Source organism: Protomyctophum parallelum (genome assembly GCF_964188405.1).
Source record: "Protomyctophum parallelum genome assembly, chromosome: 18".
Taxonomy (NCBI): Eukaryota; Metazoa; Chordata; class Actinopteri; order Myctophiformes; family Myctophidae; genus Protomyctophum; species Protomyctophum parallelum.
The window spans coordinates 132593-153417 of NC_139716.1; the positions used below are offsets into that span (position 1 = coordinate 132593).

General features: G+C 41.5%; 1 long non-coding RNA gene across 1 annotated transcript; it reads left to right on the forward strand.

Moving 5' to 3' along the window:
• Positions 1-12859: 12859 nt before the first annotated feature.
• LOC310875543 lies at positions 12860-19370 on the forward strand. The gene is made up of 3 exons (XR_014570657.1): positions 12860-13010; positions 17121-17270; positions 19279-19370. It is a non-coding gene; the product is annotated as an uncharacterized lncRNA (long non-coding RNA).
• The last annotated feature ends 1455 nt before the right edge of the window (positions 19371-20825 follow it).

Genomic DNA, 20825 nt, shown 5'->3' on the forward strand with positions numbered 1-20825 from the left:
CCCTGCAGGTTCTCCACGGGGAAAGGCAGCATGCACCCTTTCGACGTATTAATACGGCACGGCGAGTTGTAATACGCAGACGAAAAAGACACCGCCCAGGCGGATTCTTATCAAACAGCCGCGACCTAATTAATACGGCACGACGAGTTGTAATACGCCGAAGAAAAATACACCACCCAGGCGGATTATTATAAACAGCCGCGACGTATTATGAAATAAGTCGCAAACGGCGACGCAATCAGACATAGCCACGACGAAAATAAAGCGTCGGAACGAATTGATATTTACGCCATGACGTACTCGAATATAGCCAACAACGGAAAATAATAGGTCGGGACTTACGTCTCCGCCGCGAAAGTATTTCGCCCCACCTGAATAGACGACATAATGTTACTCTGGTCATTTCTTACTCAGGTTTTTGTATTTGACTATAGACTGTCAGAAGTAGTCCATCAGCAAAACTCTGTTTGATGTTTAGACAAGTCGTGTCCCGTTGAATGGATGACGTTTGGAGACCGCTGTTACTACAGATCTACTGATGAGAAAACTTGGGAGGAAAGCAGAGACTATTGTGTGAATGCAGGAGCAAATCTGGTGATCATTGACAGTGACGACAAACAGGTTAGTGTGTGTGTGTGTGTGTGTGTGTGTGTGTGTGTGTGTGTGTGTGTGCGTGCGTGCGTGCGTGCGTGCGTGCGTGCGTGCGTGCGTGTGTGCGTGCGTGTGATGTAATTATTGTCATTATATAAAACCTGAATGTATTAGAGAAAATTAATGATGGTTCATCTATCAGGAATTAATCAAAAGATTAAGCCCTGGGTGTGAAGCACCGGAGGACACTTGGATTGGTCTGTACAGGACTTCAGAACAGGAGGACACATGGACGTGGGTGGATGGATCACCACAGAGAACACAGTGAGACATCTTACAAGTTTTTCTATTGTAATTCTATCAAAGTCATGAGTGACTGTATGTGATTAAAATGCATTACTGTAGTCGCTGCCCCATTCTGGATCTCAGGGTTTTAGTTTTTAGGGGTGTCTTTGTATTTGTTTTTGATTTTATTTATTTATTCTGCTTTATGTATATGGGACTGGGTATTAATATTTTTCTTTTCTAAAGTACCCACCTATAGCCATATTACCCTGACATGTTATTGTTACTGTCTGTCATGCATGTGTGTATGTATGTACGTATGTATGTATATATGTAAAAAAGAAAAATGGGTATGCTTATTCTGTACATATGCAACAGCTGTAGCAACCGCTCCCTACCTTTAATAAAAAAAAAATACCTTACTCACATATTAACTATGTTGTTTACTCTACAGGTTCTGGGGAAGCGGATATCCTAGGTCTGGGAACTGTGCGTACTGGTACAAGAATGGACTATGGTATGATTCAGGATGTTCAAAGACAAAAACCTGGATCTGTGAGAAGTGATTATCTAGCTCTAACACAGTGAATTCTTTCTGAGTGTATAGGTAAACCCTGCCAGAGCTTTTTGACTATATTTGGTCATTTAATTTCCGGTTTCGCGGCCTGGAGGCCGCCATTTGATGTAAAGCTTTAGGTACGACCATGTATGTGGCTGGCAGATAACGTCCCTAGGGAGGGGGGTACGAATATGTACGTGAGATGGCAATAAAAGAGTTAAAATGGAGTTTGAAGTTACAATAGGTTCATATTGGAAGGGGTCTGATACAATGAATATCAAATATCAAACCATTGAAGCATTCTGGGGGAATAAATTAAATGTGTTTTAAAGTGAACTGACCCTTTAACCTTATAGATGCCACTGCAGCCTAGAGTTCTGCTTTGTGAAGTTAAACAGTCTTAACATAGTTATTCACAATCGTATGTAAGGCTGTCTAGATGCAATTAAAAGTTTCTTTCTTGTACAGTGATTTGCACCATATACTATTTGTACAGTTTATTGCTACTTTTCTTTTTTTTTATTGTTTGGAGGCTTTAAGTACCATATTGTGCCGAATATAAGAAGACTCCTACTCTAAGACGACCCCCATTTGTGGAAGAACATTGAATGTCAAATAGTCTAGTCCCCGATTATAATACGACCCCGTTTTTTTTAGGATATTTCCATTGGAGAAAAAAAACATAGTCTTATATTCACAATAGGGTTAATTAATTTCACTGCCTGCAATGTTACCTCAGCTGTATCAGGGAGGTGCATGTGATGTAACTTTTTTTGCAACATGTTGGGTTGTTGCCGTGTAAAACTTGCTTTGTGAGTCATTATCAAGAGAATAATTGGCACCGTGCATGGTGCCAATTATATATGCTGTAAATGGACATAAACATTTTATTTTTATTTTAATAAAATATAATTAACAACACTGGTCTGCACCGTCTTCATATTAAATCAACTCTAGCCAACCTCTGTCCATCACCCTGACTTACTTATACAATTCTAAATATGGGGTTTTGGGATATTGTCGTCATGTTTATAATGTTTAGGTGTTACAGTATGTATTGTCCAATATAGTGATATAGATGGGGAATAAGAACAACACTACTTCACAAGAACAATTGTGCAACTAAGATTTGCTGAAATATATGCATAGCTTATGAGGAAACCATGGGGAGATGTTACAGGGACTGCCCTTAAGTCAGACCTCCTGTTAGGCCGGATGTTTTTCAGTACAAGTGGTGGTATTAGGCCTCGACCGAGCGAGGCGGAAGAGTATCTGCTCTCTGTGTGCTGGTTGTGGTGGGTCGGTCTATAGTCAGGGCCGTATGTTTTACCCAGTCCGGCCCTGGAACCAACACATGCACAAACCGGACGCACCTGTACATATTTGTTGTGTTATTTTGACTAAAACCTGTCGGCTCAATAAAATGTGTCCTTATTTGTTATTGAACTTTTATTCTACCACAGGTCATTTCGAGGAAGCAATCTGATTGGTTGAAACAGCCTTCTAGCCGTGGGTTAAACCAGCACCATTCACCATCTAATCAAAACACTAATCAAAACAAATAATTCAGCTGCTCTGTTCTCCCAGAGAGCTAGCAAACTCGGTGGCTAGGCTAGCTAGTTTCTTGGGACATTTGTGGTCGTAGTGACTACATCTGTCATTAAAAAATATATATTCTTTCAGCGATTTTCTTAGTTTTAAGGGTAACTGTTGTAGAATTGCAATATTACACTTGAGGGTGTGGTTTAACATGATTATTGCCACTTCAGTGATGCTTGCGGAACTCGACTTTGTCTGGTTCCTGACCGCATCCCTGTCGTGGCAATAATCACGTTAACCCACACCCTCTCGTGTAATATTGCTTAATTATACAACAGGTCGTTTCGATGAAGCAATCTGATTGGTTGAAACAGCCTTGCCGTGGTTCAAACGAGCACCACTCCCACCTAATCAAAACAAATAATTCAGCTGCTCTGTTCTCCCAGAGCGCAGCAAACTCGGTGGCTAGGCTATCTAGTTTCTTGGAATATTTGTGGTCGTAGTGACTACACTTCACTCATTAAAAAAACATGTTTTTTTCAGCGATTTTCTTAGTTTTAAGGGTGACTGTTGTATAATTGCAATATTACACGAGAGGGCGTGGTTTACCGTCATTAATGCACTTCTCCATTGCTTTTGGAACTCGGGCGAGTTCCGAAAACAATGCAGAAGTGCATTAATGACGTTAAGGTACACAGGGTTTCTGTTGTTCTGTTGTTTTTGGCTATACAGTAGGTGGCCCAGCCTTCATCCAATCAGGACGCCCTCTCGTGTAATATTGCTTAATTTAACATTATTGGTGTTGGTGTTCTTAAAACTGGACAGTTGTGTGTTGTGTAACTTTAGAGAGATCATGACATGATAGCAGGGAAACTGTGGCTGCACATCCACCTTCTTCTTTCTGTAGATATGTAGAATTCCATTGAACCATAGAGTATAGCAAAGGAGAAGTGTCAAGTGTGTTTGTGTGTGTGTGTGTGTGTGTGTGTGTGTGTGTGTGTGTGTGTGTGTGTGTGTGTGTGTGTGTGTGTGTGTGTGTGTGTTGTGTGTGTGTGTGTGTGTGTGTGTGTGTGTGTGTGTGTGTGTGTGTGTGTGTGTGTGTGTGTGTGTGTGTGTGTGTGTGTGTGTGTGTGTGTGTGTTGTGAGCATGTGCTTGTTGCGTTCAACAAGCACATGAAATATGTGTGTGTATTGTTCTTGATTTACTCAGTGATGTACTTGCAAAACATCGTCAGTAGTCAACAGTTGTGTGATGTCAGACCAGAGCTCCATCTGCAACAGAGTGAGAGAGAGAGAGAGAGAGAGAGAGAGAGAGAGAGAGAGAGAGAGAGAGGGAGAGACAGACAGACAGAGAGAGAGATAGAGAGAGAGAGAGAGAGAGAGGGAGAGAGAGAGGGAGAGACAGACAGAGAGAGAGAGAGAGATAGAGAGAGAGAGAGAGAGAGAGAGAGAGAGAGAGGAGAGAGAGAGAGAGAGAGAGAGAGAGAGAGAGACATAGAGAGAGACAGAGAGAGAGACAGAGAGACCAAGAGGTTGAGGGAAAGTATTAAAGGGACACTTTTTTGCAAAATAATATATGTTAAAGACGTTTAGAAGGCTCACAAGAGGAGCACTGCATCAAAGCATTATGGGAATTGTAGTCCAGAAAGGAAGTGAGCCCTGCAGTGTCCATGACACATTAAGACCCCAGGAAAGTGTTCTAAATCTTCTAAAAATCATTAGCATGTATTAAAATGGCACGACGAGGCACATTTCTTCGCTTGAATGTATAACATTTATTTAATGAATTAATCCATTAATTTGTACAGAACTAGCTTAGAAACCAAAATATATGCCCGTCAAGCTGTCAGACAGCTCTCTCAATGGCTCTGTTCTCAGCAGGGCAGCACAATTGTATTGATGTATAGATAACCAACTGGCAGGTTGCAAACTGCTGCCTGCACCTCCCACCCATGCTAATAGGAAAAACCCTGCTATTGTCTCATCATACATTTCCTTTGAAAAATGGGGGGTGATGGCAAGACACTGGTGGATAAAAAGACATGGTATATACTGCTACATGACAGTCGGTTACATCAGTGGGAATACTTTTACAATTAATTTACACCCACGTACATCACCCAGTGTGCCAAGAGGAGGAACTATGATAAAAAAGGAACTGTAGGCCTACACACTCTAACTAATGACCTAATTTATTGCCCCAGACATTATGGTACTTCCGTAGTGTAAAACACAGGCATTATGAACATGCTTAATGTACTGTAATTGACCTCTGGTGCACTAATCCTTCACCAGCCCCTGATTAAACACATAGTAGTTTAATGTACTGTAATTGAGCTCTGGTGCACTAATCCTTCATCAGCCCCTGATTAAACACATAGTAGTTTAATGTACTGTAATTGAGCTCTGTTGCACTAATCCTTCATCAGCCCCTGATTAAACACATAGTAGTTTAATGTACTGTAATTGAGCTCTGGTGCACTAATCCTTCACCAGCCACTGATTAAACACATGTTTTGTTTGCATACTGTTTATACAGTAACTAGTAATACTATACTATTTATTATTTTAAAAGGGCTGTTTTAAATTGTATATGCTGCTAAGAAGATGTATCAATTCGACCTTTGTTTAATCAGTAAAAAACAAGTAGGCCTACACCCTAGATAGACAGACAGGAAATGGGCAGGCGGACAAAGACAGACACGCAGGCAGACAGGCAGACATACAGGCAGGCAGGCAGGCAGGCAGGCAGACAGACAGGCAGGCAGACAGACAGACAGACAGACATTATCTCTCTGCTACTTTTAACTTGTACACTGTGTCCCCTTTTCCACCAGTTGGTTCCCAATGGGAACCGGTTCAGTTCTTTTTGGTTTTTAGTCCATGAGCCAGAGCTCCAAAATTGGTGGGCAAACTATACCCTATATTAAATTGTTTATAAACATGATAACCCTTCCACAGTAGTAGCTTTTTCAAGTTTTTGATTAGATGAGAGGATGGACTACAGGGATGCGATGCAGTTACGGGACGTTTCTGTAAAATTACTACTGGGATGTGATAAATTGTACAGTAAAGGCCTATTCATAGTCTGGATTTTAGGTGAAGGGGTGACCACCGCTTCACCCAAAACTACAACATGACGTCACTGAGCTGCGGTGAAGAGCAAACCACCGCTCTCACCAGCCCTTCTCTCTGTTTTTACTCACCACCGCTCCGCCACCACCGCACCGCGGTGGTGGCCGGGAACCAATCACATTGCCCGGAGCCTCCGGGCAATGTGATTGGTCTAGAAGTCGGGAGCGCGGTCCACTTGTTTTTGCAAGCTAAAAAAAGAGAAGAAAAGAAAGCAGCGGGAAGAGAACGAAGGAATGAAACAATAGAGACAGCGACATAAATATAATAGGAAATAAACATAAAGGGACCAGAAAGGAGTAGAATAGAGGCAGGCAGTAGACAGAAAGCAGAGGAAAATAAAAAATAAAAATGAACGAATTTGAGGAGAACTTGGCCATGGAGGTTAGGAGGTATGAGCACCTGTACAACCCGACCATGAAGTTGCACAAAGACTCACAGCAGGCATATAATTCATGGAATGAAATTGGTCAAAATTTGAACACAACCGGCGTAATATGCAGAGAAGTCTGGCAGAAACTGCGAGACAAGTTCACCAAGGCCAAAAACAGAATAAAAAAAAAGACAAGCAGTGATGCTGGAGGTGAGAAGAGCAAGACACCCTACCTATACGTTGCTCTTCAGTGGTTGGAGCCCCATATTAAACACAGGGCGACAACCACAAACATGCCACCCACTCAATCCAGGGTAAGCACTGCAGTAATATTGTAATGTAATATATGTTGAATATATGTTGTTGAATCCATGCCTGTAGCTTTGAGTTTGACCACAATCCACCATCTTCAAATCATATTTGATAGTTGGGCTCACTTTAGGAGTTGTATTTTGTGTTATGCACAATCATTTAAAACCATACATCTGTACAAACTGTTAAATAAAATAGCGTAAGTAAATAAATACATCCAGGATACGCTATAGTATAGCGGCTACACGCAAGATTATCGATTTCTTTGAACAACGTTGCCACGTTGTGGTTGGATACATACATGCATGCATTGGCATGGTATGCATGATTCTATGATTACAAACGACATGATTAGGTTGGAATTGAGACATTTGCCAAAATAGTTTACATGTATTAAATTAATAAATACATAAATATATTAGGCATATGAAACTATATATTGTGTTCTGGCTGAAGTATCCATTTTGTTCATCAAATGTGATTTTGTGTTTAGTGAGTTTACAACACTTGTTCTTTGTTTTATTTTCTAGGCACAAGAGGAAGAGCAGCTGTCCAGTGAGCCATCCACCAGTGGGGTGGTGGCCACTGGCCAGTCAGGACTGTCGGGCCTCTACTGCCAGTCAAGACTGTCTGGCCTCTACAGCCAGTCAGGACTGTCTGGCCTCTACAGCCAGTCAGGACTGTCTGGCCTCTACAGCCAGTCAGGACTGTCTGGCCTCTACAGCCAGTCAGGACTGTCTGGCCTCTACAGCCAGTCAGGACTGTCTGGCCTCTACAGCCAGTCAGGACTGTCTGGCCTCTACTGCCAGTCAAGACTGACTGGCCTCTACTAGCAGTGGCCAGACTGGCCACCATCTCCCCTACCCCACCATCTACCCTTCCAGTGGCAGTGATGAAGAAGCGTCAACCCTGGACTGGGATGATTTTGGAAGCACGGTATTGCAAAGAACAAATCCAACCCCATCTCCAGCCCCATCCATCCCCACTATTGCAATCCGTCCCACTTCCACAGTCCCACGTCGTGCTGGCCCAGCCCCATCCATCCGCACTCCTGCTACAGTCCCACGTCGTGCTGGCCCAGCCCTGTCCATTCCCACTACTGCTACCTGTCCCAGTCCGACTCCTTATACAGCCCCACGCCCTGGCACTTCCACTCCTGCAGCTGCAGCTCCTGGCCCCTCAAACACCCCATCTGCTGCCGTTCGGTCTAGGAAGCGGAAGAGTGCCTCTTCCGACTTTGAGAGCATTCTTTTGACCCTAGACCGAAGGGCAGCAGGGGGGATGCTCAAATGGTGGCAGCCAGGCAGAGGCGCACACGGATGTCATCGAGCAGATGATGGGCCTGCAAGATGACTGCGGCAGACATGGCCTCCGTGTGGCAAGCTTCATGCGGTCTCTGCCACCAGCCCATCTAGTTCATTTTAAAGTGGGACTCCTCAGGCTGATGGAGAAGAGTGAACAGGCAGTGGAGAATGAAGTTGCAGGGGGGGGTTGTAGAAAATGAACTATGAACTGCGTGTAGTTCATTTTCACAACCTTCTCTGCAACTTCATTTTCACTGCCGTTTGATTATTTATTAATTATTTATTTGTTCCTATTTTTTATAGTATTTATATATTTATATATGCATTATTCTGTTTACATTTTCTACAACAATTAAATGTTGGTTTTACATATTAAACTTGTTTACATTGTTTTACACTGCGATAAGCAATGCTGCACAACTGGAGTGCATTCCAAGATGTGGAACATGCATACTATGTAGCTGAAATATGATACATAACTCTGCTGCATTGGTTCCCAATCCCAACCTCAGTTCTGGAGGCCTGTACGTGTCTGTCCATACTATTTTCTTCTACTAGCTAGTTGTAAACCTGGTATGACAGGAGTAAATTAGTGTGTGATTACAGGAAAGCCAGTTAGTACTCTTTATCCCCAATTTGTGAACTGTTAATATAAGTCAGTAGTTCCCATCTCCAGTCCTGGGGTTCCGGCTAGAACACAGGCTACCATGTATAGCTAGAAGGAGAAGCGGCAACATTCTGGCTCCCCTGGATTGGAGGAGAGAGTTGCTAAACCACACTCATATCCACTCTACACTGTGCATTTCTATCTGTATTGTTTGTGAGTTTTCATTCTGGGTACGATTGTTTCTTAATATGGTGTCCCATTACTTAGAGTTGACATCTCTACCATTTTTGTTTGCACCTTACAATAGCATTGGGCAATATCTGACATCAAAGTAAAGTAGCAGTATGTATGGTCCAAACTGTACTGGAATTGTCAATACTAAACTTAGAGTGGTTTATTAAAATATACATTTGAGAGCCTAGCACTACCTTTTAATTGATCAATGATTGATCACCTGTGAATTTGAAGTTATTGGTCTTGATTAATTTAAGAACATGCCACAAAAGCCATATGTCCTTTACTTTTCCAAAGTCAAAGCCATAACCTGTTATAAGTTTGGACTTTGTGTCACATTCCCTAGTGAAATGCCCAGTTAAAAGAATGTATACTAACACACATTACCCTGACAAGTGACAATTCCAGTCCAGTGTAATTGAACATCATTCGTTTTACTTTTCTCTCGTGTTGGCCATTTGGAATTTACAGTCCTTACCTCTGCTCATGGAGCAAATTCTGTTTTCAACATGACTGCTAATAAAAACACCAGTGAGATGGAAAGCTATGTAGGCATATGTCTTTACTCTAGGGTTAGGGGGTCAAACTTATTGATGCAATAAATTATTACAATATGTTGCTGTTGAAAGTTAGATTGAATGTGTGTGTGAGAGATATGAAATCTAATCTTGTCTAGCCTAAATCTGTACACTATCAATTGAGTTGATTAAAATGTGCGGCGGTCAAATACAGATAATCTTGGGGGTCCTTGACATGAAAATGTTTGAGAACCACTGTCAGAAAACTGTCAGGATTTAGAAGACATTTGTAGAATCGTTCCCAGGTCTAAATGGGTTAAAAGTTTTCATAACTGCGATCATAGGACATTATAATGTTAATGTTAATGCTTTTATTTGTCATTACATGTCAAACTAAAGCACAAGAGTCAATACAAAAACTTACTGTGGACGACCATGTTAAAGCATTAAACAGGGTCCACCATTTTCAATTAATCAAAACATTTAGAGACGTGCAAATATACACTAAAATAAAAAAACTGGAAATCATGTACAGTAAAGGCTCATATAAAAAGGGAAAACCATATGTAAAGGCTCTTAGTCTATGTACTAAATCCGTCTATCCTTTAGTAATGAAAAAGGCATCTGCCAGTTGAATTAAGGTGACTGCATTGAATGACATCAAATAGGGCCTGTCAGCTCAAACCCACAAGAGTTGTTGGTTTGCAATTGCAAACATCAAAGTGTGTTGTGCACAAACATCAGTTTGCATTACATAAGTTATACAAAGTAAAACAGTACCAATTCCATTTCCCCATCTATGAGTGTGTCTGTTTTATATGACACCAGCACCTCTATTCCAAAGCCCCTTCATGTACATTTTTAAACTATTTTCAGCAATGGGATAATATTTTTTGGGGGTGGGTAGCTCTTGTTGAGCTGGTCATTTTTAAAGTAGCTCTCAATAAAAAAAGAGATGGGCACCCCTGCCCTAAACATTCAGACGACCCCGCCTGACCACAGTATCTTGCCATGGGACACGCCCCTGTGGTGTCTGGAAGTACTCTGTGAAATCCCCTCTGACACGCTTCCCTGCAGTGGTTTTCCCACTGTCTGTCATCCTTGCCGGGTGTATGAGGTTGGTGTCTCCTTCAACCTGCCTCCTCCATTCCCCTGGCAGCATGTCCCCAGAAGCAGTGTTGCCGTCTGCGAAATTCGCTGGGAGGTACCTTGGGATATAACAATTGTAGATGTTGATGATGTAATAATCAAAGAAATCCCCAATTTCAAAATTAATTAATTCCCCTCCATCAGGCACCCAGGCTGGCCAGGGACCCTAAACCTATTTTGCCATTTTTTACTATAAACCTTTTAAAATAGTTCAACTGGCCAATCTGCATCGACACGTTGTGAGCTTGTAGATCGGCTATTAAGGGTAAGATAGGGCCTACAGATAGAGACAACCATTTTGACGTCATTCAATATTTGTTTATGTTTGTTCAACATAAATATCATGCCTCAACTCCTACTATTCCAAGTGCTTATCAGGACTGCTTGCCAGTTCAAATATCATGATTTTTGCGGGTCGCAGGCAGTCTGAAAAAGGTTGTGAACCACAGTTTTAAACTAGAACTGCACTCTGTCGAGTGCATACTTGCTTGTTGCACACTAGCAAGCAGAGCGAGCAAGTCCTTTCGACCGCTGTAAACTGTCAAATCTCAGTATCTCTGTGAAGGAACGTTTGAAATGATTAATGTTTAGATGTAACTATTTGCTACCTACTTTATACATATAAACATCTAGTATTATTACGTATGATTCAAGTTTCTATCTATATAAGAAATACTGTTTTATCGTTGTAGATATATTCTGGATCCCTTTTTAGTTTTTCAGAGACAAATAAATATATGCATATATATATATATATATATATATATGTGAAAAAAAGGTATATAAACTGAATTAAAATATGTTATACAGTATAATGTTTCTGTAAACAGTGGAATCTCAATATCTCTGTGAAGGAACATTTGAAATGGCTAATTATTAGGTGTAACTATTTACTACCTATCTACTTTATGCATGTAAACACCTAGAAAAAAAAGTATATAAACTGAATTAAAATATATTATACAGTATAATTATTGTATTAACAAAGTATTATTTATTGTAAATTGTCAATTATTTTAAATCTATTTCATGTTGGACTATAGTGATATTAATACTAAATCATGATCAGAGTAATATGTGTCTCTAACTTCAATTTCTTTAATAATACTTTCACATTTGTTAAAATATACATGATCTAAAATACTTCCGTAATCTGTAGTTGGATTTGTATATATCTGTTTGACTCTTTCTAGTCTTCAATCTTCAATTCAATCTTCAATAGTCCTCGTTACAGTATCTCCGTCTTTTCTCTGTGGATAATGAGGCCAAGGCGTGTTGAGATGGCTGAGACTCTCTAGAAATTTTAACTTAGTTTTTGCATATAGAATTATATACTTAGATATATACTTAATTTTGCACACTATACTAATGTTAACATTTATCGTTACACTTTGTGACTTTTATACATTCCAGAAACATAATGTTGTATTACTTACGTCATCATTGAGAGCAGTTATACAATAACTCTGGGACCAGAGTACGTGTTGTGTATATAAGTGGCCTTGTGGGGTTGGAGGGCACTCAGTTTTTTAAGTACCTCCTCAGTTGTTACCATTGCCATTTTGAAATAATCTTTACAAACACCTAGGTTTTTGTAGAAGGCTTTGATGTGCTCTACACCAAAACGCCCAGAGTGGGAGGGCAGTTTGTTAACCAGCATTGTTGCAATGTTTGGCATGGGGACCACCTACAGTAGAAAGTAGAAACCCCTTAAGACCACTGGTTGAAAACCACTGGTGTAACGGATATAATATGTATTTGCTATAGTATAATTCCTATGCTGCATAGTATTACGCTGTACCATGGCTCCCCCTAGCGACCGTTTATGCTACGTGCACGCTCCAGCCAGGGTTGCCAAGTCTGCTTATTTCTTGCGACTTTTGGCATCTTCTTTTCCAGAGATCCTTTTCTTTTCTTTATGGGCTAATTATTATAAATAATAAAATAAATAAAATAAATTACTAAAACATTGATTATCATAGACATACATAGTATGTATGATGATAAATGCATCAAATCATTTTTATTAGGATTATATGGGGATGTTATTGGGTTTGTTTTGGCTTGTTTTTGGAGGTGGGTTGGCTCATTTCTCTCACGAGAGTTGGCAACACTGGCTCCAGTGCTAATGCGCATGTGCACAACAACCATGTGTGTTCGCTGGGTCGGTCCGTTCCAAGTGAACAGACGTTTTGTAGCTAAAGTTGAACAAAGTTGAAGCAGTCGGTCGTTTTGAGGTACTGTCTGTCCTTTTCAACCTGAAGACACACAGAGGACAACCCAGAGCTTTGAGCAACCAGGGCTTCATTCACTCAAACGTCTTATTTCTCTCACACTGCTCCAGTCACAACAACAACAGTTGTGCTAGTAGCTAAGCTAAGTCCCTCGTTGCTGTTTCTCTGATAAAGTAAGTTATACTATTTTTGTTTTCTTTATTCAGTATTTTAGCCGTGACGTGAGCGCCCCCTCCTGAGATACTTCCGGGTCCTACTTTTGTGTCGTTTTTGTGTCCCCATAGAGTTATACTGTGACGCTCCGTCGGACTACATCTGAGACGAAAACAACCACGAAAGTCTCATTTTACCGCTTTCCTCGCAACAACAAAGCTGCGCTGCTCTCCCAAATCTGGCTGTGACAGGCCGTCTGCCCCACATGGAATACTATCGCCATTTTATTTTATTGTGTCAACTAAATCCTCATTAATGCAAACCAGATTCAACATACTCAAGCCTGCACACATTCTAAATATGCCCCCGAAATATTTTACCGATCAAATGGATTGCCACCTTCAATAATAATGATAATAATAGTCTTTATTGTCTCCACATCACATAGTTTTGTTGTCATGGACACTTGTACAAAACATTAACAATTCTACTCGAGTTGGAAGCATTAAGACCCATTTTAACTCTCATTGGCTTCCTTTCTGAAAAATAACATAATAATATAATAATAATATAGATAATAATATCTATTTACAATGAGATGCGGACGGCGGGACGGGAGCTGGTGCCACTTGGACCTGGACGTAACGTAGCACTACAAAATGACGTCGGACTTAAATACTGAATAGTAGCCTAAAACTAACGTAAGATCTGTTGAAATGCACACTGTCACGTGACAGTGGTCGCTAATTGTGTGGATTAGTCGTTTTGTATCTGTTATTGTGTCAGACTTTATAGTTTGACCTAGCCATGGTTCATGACTCTCCTATTCATACGAGAGTCAAGGCGCAACTGCAGCCAGTTTTACGCGATCGCTACATTTACAATGAAAACGTATATATAAACATTCCGATTTCAAATATAAAGTACTCACAATTTGTCCCGACTCCCACGGGTGTTAGAAATTTGCTGCACCAGCGATTAGCACTGCTGCATTCCGCGTTGTTTAATAAAAAGCATTTTTATCCGAGCTGTTATTTTGCCATTGGCTTTCAACTACGCGCCCCTATCGGTCGGGAGGAGGGTGGCACTCTGTGTGTTCGATATAGGCACGCTGACCGCCCTGCCAATACAGACTAATATGCGAGTGCGCTTCCGGTGTGCAACTGTGGGTTTCCCAAACGAACCCCGTTTGAAAAAAGTAGCAGGGGCGCTCGGATAAAAATGATTTTATTAAACAACGCGGGATGCAGTAATGCTAATCACTGGTGCAGCAACTAACTAACACCCGTGGGACAAATTGTGAGTACTTTATATTTTAAATCGGAATGTTTATATATACGTTTTGGTTGTAAATGTAGCGACTGCGTAAAACAGGCTGTAGTTGACTGTCATGATAATTATCATGGCAGTCATGTTTCAGGGCTAAGTTTGACCGTTTCTTTTGTAACGCAGATCAATGTAATGTTTACATAGGGCGTCTGAAAAGCCAGCGCAGAACACTGACTACATGTCCATGTCTTTGGGCAGTGGTGGTCGAACGGTTTGCGGAGCGTGGTCTTGATATCGGAAGGTCGCTAGTTCGTATCCCCGGACCGGCACGTTCAAATTACCACCGCTGAAGTGCCCTTGAACAAGGCATTGAACCCCTACCATGAAATGTTCTATGAGCAGGGCCTGGCTGTAAACAAGTTCTTGAGCTTTGATTGATTGAAATATTTAATACCAGTTTGCAGAATTACAGTACATTTCAAGCACAAACTCAATACAAAGACTGTTAACTGTGAGTGGACAGTTAACAGGGTCCACCATGTTCAATTCATCAAAACATTTAGAGACGTACAAATAGACACTTCTATATAGTTAAAGAACAGAACAGGAATTCATCATCATTAGTCCAGTTACCCTGGGTAAACATAGTAACATAGTAACTTTATTTATTTCTTTTTTCCTGAACTTATCATTGTAGACGTCTATGTCTGGTCATTCAGTTTGTATTAATGCACTCTTAGATTTTTATATTGAGGGGATTGTTGGAGGAACTTTTAAGTCTATCATTCTTTTTTACAAAAATTGCTCTTTTGCAATGTGAAATGCCACCGAATTCTTAAATATATTCCTAGTCTATATGGGCACACTTTTGAAAGCTGCATTCTTTTATTGTGAAGGCAAACGTGTCTGAATGTTCTCAGAGCCTGCATCTCTCCGCATGATGAAAATAGCTGATCTACAGCTACAACGTGTTGCATACGTGACACGTTGTGAGCTTGTATATCAGCTATTTTCAGCACGGAACACATTGTACGACGAAGAATAAATCAGGCATCAGTGCGCTTCACTAACTGTGGAAGAGAGATGTCTTTTGTTGGCCGTTCGATATTATGGACACGTACCTCCTCAACATCGTGGCATATTATGTTTAAACAAACAACAAGTTTCCTTAGTGTTTGTGTTGGGAGTTGGGACAGTGTCTGCTGTCTGTCTGCGTGCTGCGTGCATGCAGCATGAATGCATGATCATCATGCAGTAGCTATATGCGCGCTCCAGTGACGGCTGAGAAAGATTAGTTAATTTGTGTCGGATAAGGACTTATTGGTGGGTTTTTCGCTAGATATTAAAGGCCTATTCATAGTCTGGATTTACGGTGGTGAGCTGACCGCCGGAGCTGAAATAACGTTGAGCGGTGGTGAGTAAAAACAGAGAGATGGGCTGGAGCGGTGGCGGTGGTTTGCTCTTCACCGCGGCTCAGTGACGTCATGGACCAGACCCCTCCACGGAGACCACCTGTCTATTTCTCTCTGTCTCCCTCCCTCTACCCCCGTCCCCCCGCCCGTCCCCCGTCACGGTCTAGGCAGATGGCCGCCCATCCTAGAGTCGGGTTCTGCCTGACGTTTCTTCCTAAAGGGGAGTTTTTCGTTACCATTGTCGCAATATTGCTTTGCTCTGGGTGGATCTTTGTTGGTTGTAAAGTGTCTTGAGACAACTTGTTGTGATTTGTCACTATAATAAGATTGAATTGAATTGAATTGAATGTTGAAGTTCGGTGGTCACCTCAGTGACGTCATGTTGTAGTTCGGTGGTCACCCCACCACCGAAAATCCAGACTATGTATGAGCCTTAAGGCATGTTTAGGGTGTATGTTTTAGCGTCGGGATTTAGCCTGGAAGGCTCTATGGAAACACTCACTCACTCTTGAAGTTGAACCTGCGAAAGTGACGTTCACACACGCCAGAAATGAACGCGTTCACAATGACGTTCATCAAGTAGAAATACTGTACGTTCCGTTCACGTTCACCCTGAATATGAAGGAGTTTGTGAACGATGGTTCTTTGAACGCGTTCGGGTACAACACTGCCTACAGTGACTAGCCCAGTGGGTGGGTTAGGGTTAATGATGAGCCTACAGTGACTAGCCCAGTGGGTGGGTTAGGGTTAATGATGAGCCTACAGTGACTAGCCCAGTGGGTGGGTTAGGGTTAATGATGAGCCTACAGTGTCTAGCCCAGTGGGTGGGTTAGGGTTAATGATGAGCCTACAGTGACTAGCCCAGTGGGTGGGTTAGGGTTAATGATGAGCCTACAGTGACTAGCCCAGTGGGTGGGTTAGGGTTAATGATGAGCCTACAGTGAGTAGCCCAGCTGGTCCAGTGGTGCTGCAGAATACTTTTATATTTGGAATTTATAACAATGTCTCTTCAGTTTAACCACTTAAACCCTTTATACTTGGACCACCAAACCTAAAATATGGACTACCACACCTAAAATAGCTGATCTACAAGCCCACAATAAGTCTCAACTTGATGCTTGATGCGTTGTTTGAGCTTGTGGATCTGCTATTGTTGGTGAATGTTTTCACTTTAGCTCCAGTGGACACGTTGTTTAAACATCAAATTGTCCCCAAGCAGTCGTACTATTCATTCATAAACTCTCCTTCATGAACATGTATTCACGACTGTGTGTGTGTGTGTGTGTGTGTGTGTGTGTGTGTGTGTGTGTGTGTGTGTGTGTGTGTGTGTGTGTGTGTGTGTGTGTGTGTGTGTGTGTGTGGCATCTATGTCCGATGGCCATGATGGAGACAGCATGTCAGGATGCTGAATGATAACTAAACATTCTTCTCTGTTGGTGATTTCCACAGAGCACCACAGGAGGAGATCTCACGCCATCAGGAGAGAGATGGCCTCCAAAAGACATTCAGCACGGTCAGAGGAACAGCGGGATATGGACCGCCAGGGACATGGACTGTCTGATGCAACGCTGCAACCCGTAGTAAAGTTGTACAGGATGGGTAGGTACCGTTTTATTTACAGCTAGTTAAACATGTGCTCCTCTCTGACTGTCCTGTTGTACTTTGGATTCAAAAGGTGCTGAAATCTTTGCCACTGAGTCTGGCAACGTGACGTCAGCAGGGACACTTCACCCTTTTTGCAAAAAAATGTATGTTAATGACGTTTAGAAGCTTTAGAACATTTTCCTGGAGATCTTTATGTGTGTAATACGTATGTGGTTTTAGATATTTTAGATTGTAGCAGTGAGCCTGTTGTCTCTGATGTCATGGACACTGGGCTCACTTCCTTCCTGGACTACATGTTGTCTCAGTAAGACAGCTCTCCCCCTATCCACAAGGAGGAGCAGTGCACCAAAGAATTATGGGAATTGTAGTCCAGGAAGGTAGTGAGACCAGTGTCCATGACATCAGAGACAACAGGCTCACTGCTACAAACTAAAATAACTAAAACCACATATTACACACATAAATACCCCCAGGAAAGTGATCTAAAGCTTCTAAATGTCATTAACATATATTTTTTTGCAAAAAGGGTGAAGTGTCCCATTAAGGGGCGCATGGCGTGTGATATGGAAGCTGTTGTGCTGGAAATAAAAAAAATCTTCAGAACTCTTTCATCTCTCAAGCCAATGGGTTCCCAGAACTAGCGCGCCGCCTTCAGCACACACCCCTGCTTGTAGATCTGCTATTTTCGACACGTGGCCCATACATTCCGCTGTAACACACGTGCCAGTTTCAGGTTACTTACTGTGACTGCGTGACTGTCATGAAATGAACAGAGACGAGATGACAGACGTGTTTATACAACAAAGATTTGTAAAACACATGAGGGTAGTGCCTGCTATGCCACTGAACAAATTGGTATCATCACCTACCTTACATGTTTTCACACACTTCTTCATCACTGTTGGTAGGTCATTGCAAATGAGTTTGTTTGGATGAGGGCTAGGTGTACAGAAATGGACAACGAAACATTTAGATTTGTTTTTGTTCATGCAAGGAAGGTGTCCACTGTCCAAACATATACGGTTCAAGAAAAAATAAAACAGTAAACGTACATGCCTAATTCAAGCACAAGTCTAAAGCAGTACCTTTTGATGATGGAACTGTAGAGCTGAATACACACGTAGCTAGGACGTAGCATTGGTTTGGTGCCGACCATGTGGCTATAGAAAAAGGTAATGAGTAGAATGCATATGATAACCAGAAAATAGTAAATGTAATCATGAAAAAACAAATGCAATCATGAAAAAAACAATCATTGAACATGTGAGTTTAAAACCTATTGTAAGGACCCTGCAAAAGACCTGGCTGTATCTTGCTCCTCCAAAGGGAGCTAGTTCTCCCCAAAAAAGCAACGCGTTGTCCATTTGAATAAAAACCTGGACTGGCGAGACAACACAGAGTCTACAAAAAGGGACAGAGCAAACTAGGGGTGTAACGATCTATTTCAACAGCGATACGATACACGGTTGACGATACATGGACGATATTGGTTCATTATGGTGATCCGACTATTTAAAATACATTTACATTATTTTAAATTGAGTAATTAATCCCCTTTTATCTTCTGAAAATTGCTAAATACCGTGCACAAAAATATAGTATTGATACAATCGATTATTTGCATAGCAAAACGATAAGATACATAATCAATGTTGCTGTTTTCGTTACTATATCGTTGCATCCCTAGAGCAGACTGTACCTCCTGAGGAGGCTCAGGTCCTTTAATGTGTGTAGTAGGTATTGTGTGTAGTATGTACTAGTAGTGTTTTGTGTGTGTTGTATATTGTACTCTGTAGCATTCTATTTCATGCAGTGGTATGCTGGGGGGGGGGGGGGGGGGGGGTTCAGAGTAAAATCTCATCTGTTTGGCACTCTAGCACCCTTTATTCTGAAATTTTCCCCTGCATTAAAAGTGTTAAGAAGGCCAAATCTGGCTCAGAGAGTGACAGAAAACACAATGTGTTTCTCTCTGCTGATGTTGCCTCCCCTCTCCTCCTTCCAGATTTCGAGGAGGTTTCCCCTGAACAGCAGGAGAGGAGCCCATGTCTGGTTCAAGTGAAACTAGAACATCCACAGATTAAAGAGGAACAGCAGGAGAGGAGCCTATGTCTGGTTCAAGTGAAACTAGAACATCCGGAGATTAAAGAGGGACAGGAGATGCTATTTCAAAGACCAAAGGAGGGTGATGGGTCAATGTTCACATTAGTAGTTGTAAAAAATGAAGATGATGAAAACAGAATGACGCCTCTGGCCAGCACCTCAACTCTTTGTGTGTAAAGAGGAAGTTTCTCCTGAACAGGAGAGGAGCTCCAGTCTGCTCCAGGAGGAACCAGAGCCTCCACACGTTAAAGAGGAACAGGAGGAACTACTTCAAAGACCAGAGGAACCTGTTGGGTCAATGTTGACATTACTAGCAGTGAAAAGTGAAGTTGAAGACATCTCTTCACACTGCCCTGAAGTTGAAGTTAAACTTGAATCTGACACTGAACTCACTGAAGCTAGTGATGAATGGGGGAAGACAAGTGGACGTGGCCACACTGGGGAAAAACCTTTCCACTGTCACCATTGTGACAAGAGTTTCAGATTATCAAATAACCTGAAGACACACCAGCGTATCCACACTGGAGAAAAGCCTTTTCAGTGTAAACACTGTGACAAGAGTTTCAATTCTTCAAGTGATCTGAAGACACACCAGCATGTCCACACTGGAGAAAAACCTTTTCAGTGTAAATATTGTAAAAAGAGTTTCAGTCGGTCAAGTATTCTGAAGACACACCAGCGTGTCCACACTGGAGAAAAACCTTTTCAGTGTAAATATTGTGACAAGAGTTTCACTAAGTCAGGTGATCTGAAGACACACCAGCGTGTCCACACTGGAGAAAAACCTTTTCAGTGTAAATATTGTGACAAGAGTTTCACTAAGTCAGGTGATCTGAAGACACACCAGCGTGTCCACACTGGAGAAAAACCTTTTCAGTGTAAATATTGTGACAAGAGTTTCAACGTTCCAAGTAATGTGAAGACACACCAGCGTATCCACACTGGAGAAAAACCTTTTCAGTGTAAACATTGTGACAAGAGTTTCAATTCGTCAGGTGATCTGAAGACACACACTGGAGAAAAACCTTTTCAGTGTAAATATTGTGACAAGAGTTTCAGTCGGTCAAGTATTCTGAAGACACACCAACGTGTCCACACTGGAGAAAAACCTTTTCAGTGTAAATATTGTGACAAGAGTTTCAACGTTCAAAGTAATCTGAAGACACACCAGCGTATCCACACTGGAGAAAAACCTTTTCAGTGTAAACACTGTGACAAGAGTTTCACTGAGTCAGGTAATCTGAAGACACACCAGCGTGTCCACACTGGAGAAAAACCTTTTCAGTGTAAACATTGTGACAAGAGTTTCAGTCAGTCAGGTTATCTGAAGAGACACCAGTATATCCACACTGGAGAAAAACATTTTCAGTGTAAACATTGTGGCAAGAGTTTCAATCATTCAAGTGATCTGAACAGACACCAGCGTATCCACACTGGAGAAAAACCTTT